Source organism: Cydia fagiglandana, chromosome Z, assembly GCF_963556715.1.
Source record: "Cydia fagiglandana chromosome Z, ilCydFagi1.1, whole genome shotgun sequence".
Lineage (NCBI taxonomy): Eukaryota > Metazoa > Arthropoda > Insecta > Lepidoptera > Tortricidae > Cydia > Cydia fagiglandana.
Window position 1 is genome coordinate 26,660,368 of NC_085959.1, and position 6,000 is coordinate 26,666,367.

Below are 6,000 nucleotides of genomic sequence, written 5' to 3' on the forward strand. Positions count from 1 at the left end.
AATGTTTGGAAAAAATGTTTATTTATATTAATAAGAAGAAAAATCTTATGGGACACATAATAATACTATATTTTCTTCTAGTGTTGATGTGTAAAACGACCCACGTACAGATATATTAAACAAAAATATACATTTTAAAGCTACGTATGCATGAAAAATAGTCTCATAAAGCTAGTTACACATTACAATTATTGTAAGTAATATTACTTTACTTAAATGACTACACCATTTATCACTATGGTCTCACTGTTCTATGTCTTGCTTGTTTTCTTATTACCCGGGCTATCTGAAACGTAAGCTGGTGGTAGATAATAGCTGTTGTTTCTGTAAAAGTTAAGATATTTTTCAGTCTCAATGGCCTCTGGCAACATTCTGGGAATATATGGCTCCTCCTTGGCGAGAACCAGAGTCTTATCCATGTCATGCTCCCAGACCGCAAGCTTTAGTTGGCGGTGCTTGACATAATTAGCTATAATAATATGTTCTTGTACCCTAGTAGAAATGCTTTGCTTCGTCTGCCCGACATATTTATGAAAGACTAGATTCGAAATTAGCTATTTACTCTCCTGAATTTTGTAAAGATTACATTTTACAGGCCTCAGGAACAGTAGCATCTTCATCATCGACTTGAAATAGGTTTTAACCGTAGGACATCTCAAGACGTGCCAATAATTTGAATACTGAAGCGAGTTATGCATTTAATGGCGAGGAATTAAGTTTTATAGATGGAGTACTAGCGGACAGGTCGTGTTTAGGTCATCAGGTCGAGTATTATGAACAACTTTTTTCCCACAAGGACTATTTAGTTCGAAATTATATTTAAATACAGATAGTGCCATTCACAATGAGGCGCACTAAACTTTAGTAGCACGGCAATAAGAATAAAAGCACGCGTGTTCGTAAATAAACATAATATTTGTCCATCATATTTGACATACTCTAAGAAAGTCACCTGGCTGAAAAAGAGTCAGATTGGGGCAAGGCAGATGTACAATCTGCCTCTAGTAAAATTTCGTCATCGTCGTCTTTTTTGTTATCTCACTCTTCTGAGTCACATTGTGGAACCACCTGAGACTAAAATATAAATAAAATGTATACATATACTTATGTATAACATAACCCCAACGCAACAATAGCCTATAAAACGACGATAAATGAAAAAAATATATATACCCTAAGTATGGCAATGTCCGTTTTCTGTCACAATCTTGTCTCCGCACAAGCCGGCACTGTCCGTTTTTTAGGACGTGGTAAATGGTACTTTGTTACCAGCACTATCGACAATGTCATAAAAATGGGACATGATTTATTTCGCAATTTTTGACTTAGAATTAATCTATGATTTAATGAGCTTTATATTAAATAACAATGTCTAACTCATCAAGTAATAATTTCAACGCAAAGAAAACACTTTGGCTATTTACTTTATATTCTATGGTGTCAGGAACACATTCCGTCGCAAATTCAGCGAATTTCAAATTTCAACTGCCGCCTGCGCATAAACCGAATTTTGTCTGATATTGTCTTAAACTAGGAAAAAAAGTACAATTCTTGCACTTTCTTTAACGTACTTCTTTTTCTAGCCTGCACTTAGTGTTTAAACTTGGCGTCACATTTAGTACCTGTACTAAAAAAGTGACACAAACGCTTAAAGGGTTAAAGATACTCGTACCTATAGTGTTGCACTAGTCCTAAACTCATTCTTATCACCTTTACTACCACCTTGATCACGTAACAGGTACTTATTTAATAACGACATACCAACTTACAACTCTTTGTTTTAAGTTCTAATATCACTGCATCTACTGGCTGACGGTAGTTACCAAAGGGGAACTGGACAAGACCATGGTTTGTCCATTGCTCAATCTACCGTCAGTAAGTACCTGAGTCCCTCTGGATCAATTTATAACTGCGGTGAATATAACTCCACTGACACAGGGAGTGAGATATTTGTTATTCACCGTGTTTTTTTTATTTCCGTTAATTTTAAACAGAAATTCTTCAGGTTAAATAAAGTTAATTTCTCTAAGAAACTAGTGTTTTAACTCTTACGGATTTTGAGATATTCAATAAATAAATTTAATTGCTGAACCAGTGTAAAAGGTTCTTCATTGCCTCCAAATTTTATTTATTTTTGAAATTTCGACAGTAAAGTTTTCCATTGACAGCTACTCACTACAAGAAGGTTACTGTGGGGTGAGTTAGGGAGACAATTTCGATATTATTTACTTTTCTTTCATTATGTTTCACTTAAATGTCATAACAGAAAATATTAGTCTTGTAACAATATTTTACATATCACTAGAAAATATTATTATTCTCCTGGATCCTGGAGAGGTTCGTGATATACTTACATTTTGTTTATGGCTTATGCAACAGCAATGATGCTGAAGCGGCCAGAGAGTACAGACGCCGTTATCCCGATCGACGCAGTCGGCCGATTGTTGCATCGCATTTCTCGCAGATTGCAATAGTTCTGCAGTAATTCGAAAGGCAAATTAGATCAATTGTTGTCGCGAATAGGTCTAAATAAAATTAAACATAAACGTGTGAATAATTAAAGGTGTAACCATTCAATTAAGTTCGATAAACCTCTCCTCCTCGCCAAGAAGCGATACATTCATCCTGCGTGAGGCTATTGAAATCAAGGAGGTTCCTTTTAATTTCAATAGAGAGGATGCAGCTTAAGGATCAAGTATTACTACATCTCATCAAGGATCAAGCACGACACAGGACTGGAAGATCTTAATGTCGACTTTGTTTTAAAAAATTAAAACGGATAAACAGTCTCCAGTCTCCGTTATTAGATCAGCTAGATGGTAGAATAACGTTGCGTTGTTACCCAACTTACATAAGTATGTGAAGTTTTAGCTTAATCGAAATTATTTGATTTGGGCCTCTTCCATCCAAAATATTTCGTTGTTAAGCTCTTTGATAAGATCTTGAACCAAAAGTTGTACTTATTGCGCGTTGGCAAAATTTAATTCGTTAAAAGATCCTGAACCTTTTGAAAATGGTACGGAAGTTGTATAAATTTTTCAAACATTATTCAAAGTGCTTGCACATGCGTACATTGGCTGTTTGGTACAAAACTGTTGATGGTTTTTTCAGTTTTTGTTTTTTTTTAAATGGTAGAGTCATGAGGAACTATGTATTATGTTATTGCAAAAAATAGAGACTTAGACAGAGCACGTTGCTCGTAAAGACGCTGACCACAGGGGATAGGTTCTTAACTGGCGACTACGTATGGGAAATAGAACCTTAGAAATACCTCCTACAAGCTGTACTGGACGGTCTGCTCAGGATCGTAAAATAAAAGAACTAAAGACAGAAATTGAACGAGGATTTTTGTGATAGATCTCTGAATCTGTAAAGAACTCCTTTTAGCCAAGCTAATATGATAAATAGCGCAACCAAAGAAGCAAAACTATTATTTTTCACCAGAACTTATACGAAACGAATGATCTGGCCGACTAGCCGACTAGTCGGCCGACTAATCGGCCATTCGAGCGCCGATTAGTCGGCTAGTCGGCTAGTCGGCCAAATCAATAGTCGGTACATCACTAGTTTTTACTTTAGTTGCTGCTTCCTTACATTTTTTAAATTGTAAATATTCCATCAGCCGAATTTTCTACTTCGCGTATTCAGCTCCGTCAAACACGGGTACCTATAATTATTTTATCGCTATTGCTCATTTTGCCACTTACTTGTAGATATCTTGCCGCTTATTCTTCATTCACACGATCCTGCTACCATATTGAGTGATACGCAGACGTTGGAAATATAGGTACGTAATATATTTAAATTAAATCTTCATAACAGATATTCATTTCGTAGTTCGTAGCACTGTGACATTTGACATAGAACTCTAGTCAAGATTCATAATAACTAATAACCTGCCAGTATAAATCTTTACATACCTACTCAACAGTGACTTACAGCTTGGCAAAAAAGAGTAGATATGGAACTAATTTTTTTTTGCTCTTACAACACTGTTTAATATGTCAGTTGTTAGTATCTATGTTGTCAACAGTGTTAGTTTATTTTCGTATTTATTGTATTGTTTAAATTTATCGTCAGTAAACTGTTGTTATTGTGGCAAATGATGAACAGGACGATCCGAAGTGGCACCCGCCAGGTTATTTATAACGTTTACAGGCGGTGTCTGGCAGAATTTAAAGCCAAAACCTTGTTGTCGGAACTGGACAATGTTTACCAAAGAACGGCAGAGATGACAGGTTTGTAATGATTTTAGAATACTAAAAATGGTGAACTCTGGCGTAATTTACAAAATCACCATGTTTTCAAGCTTTTAATAACTGTTTTCTTGAAAATTTAATCAATCCCAAAGGTTATGTTTTTAAGGTTATGTGTAATATGTTAACCAACCAACTTGGTACTTGCGATTAGCGATATATTTTTATAATGTATGTAAATGTTTTGTAAATTATATTAAACATGTGACTATTATAACTGTATTAACTAGAAATTATAATTAACTCTTCTTTATATTTATTCAATCAGGTAAATCTGTTTATTCAATCAGGTAAACTACTGTAAGGAGAATTGTATTAGAAGGTGACCTTAACAATGCTGTGTTTGCAACGCCTGGAAAACGCCAGAAGGGGCGTCCAAAAAAGGAACTGGACAATTTCGACCTGTGTGCCATTAGGCAAAAGGTTCAATTTTTTTACACGGTGAAAAAACAGGTATGTGAAAAAACCTTACAACCTTAATTAATATGTATCTACACTATTATAGCATTCAATGTAGTATAATATAATAAAATATACCCACACACAGGTGCCAACTCTAAGAAGTCTGCTTCCGATAGTGAAAGAAGACCTGGGCTTTGATGGTAGCCGGGAACACCTGAGAATAGTACTTCATGCTCTTGGGTTCAATCTTGCTGCATCACGATAACACCTGTTCACATACGTCCCTCAGAACAAAGGCGTTTATTGAGAAAGCTGGGATAGAAACCTTACCACATCCACCCTACAGTCCTGATTTAGCTCCCTGCGATTTCTTTTTGTATCCGGTGGTGAAAGAAAAAATAAAAGGGAAGTTTTTTTCAAGTGCTGAAGAAGCCGTGGCTGCATATGAAGAAGCAATTTCGGACCTATCTGATGAAGACTGGCAAAAGTGCTTCCAAAGTTGGTTCAGACGAATGGAACTTTGTATAGAGAGTAATGGAGAGTATTTTGAAAAAATGTAAAATAAATAATACTAATATCTTCAAAAGCTTTCCTTATGTCAAAATTTATTGAGTGACCTACGTAAATAATCATATTAGATTGATAACTGTTAGATATAATTTGTGGTAACTTTTTTTAAAATGTGTTTTTCAATTAAAAGACGCATCAATATTGTTTACCTTATTTCTAATGCTAACAAAAACGAACATTAGTAAAAAGTCAGAAACTCAAAATTTGTATTTCCTGTACCTGCTGATGAGAGTGGAGTCCACTTTCTTGACTTACCTATATTATCCAAAATCGGTTCCGACGTTGTCAAATATGGGGTGTGTGCAAATTTGGCATTCGAATAACCAATAGTCATAACTTTTGGGAAGAGTCGATACAAACAAGAACATTAAATCTGTCCATGGCCCAAGTATCAATATCTCTAGGTCGTACTATTTGTGTTGCCATGTAAGCGACAGTGGCGCCCCTATTAATTTCTACTCTTTTTTGCCAGGCTGTATGAGATATACTTGGTCGAGCAAATCTCGTCAGTAGAAAATGGCGCGAAATTTAAATTTTCTATGGGAAGAAATCCCTTCGCGCCTACATTTTTCGAATTTGGCGCCTTTTTCTACTGACAGGATCTGCTTGACCATCTATAGATGACGTGATTGGATCTTAGAGTATTTAATAACTGGAGTGGCAATTAAGAGCTTACCCCTCTGCCGAAAAATGTGCACAATAGGGAGTACCTATTAATGCAATGTTCTGCTGCCAGAGTGCAGCACTAATTTGTTTAGTAAACCATAGAGTA

At 35.6% G+C, this 6,000-nt stretch overlaps 1 long non-coding RNA gene across 1 annotated transcript; it reads left to right on the forward strand.

Moving 5' to 3' along the window:
- Positions 1-3,941: 3,941 nt before the first annotated feature.
- LOC134679118 (uncharacterized) lies at positions 3,942-5,262 on the forward strand. The gene is made up of 3 exons (XR_010100291.1): positions 3,942-4,238; positions 4,547-4,709; positions 4,804-5,262. It is a non-coding gene; the product is annotated as an uncharacterized LOC134679118 (long non-coding RNA).
- The last annotated feature ends 738 nt before the right edge of the window (positions 5,263-6,000 follow it).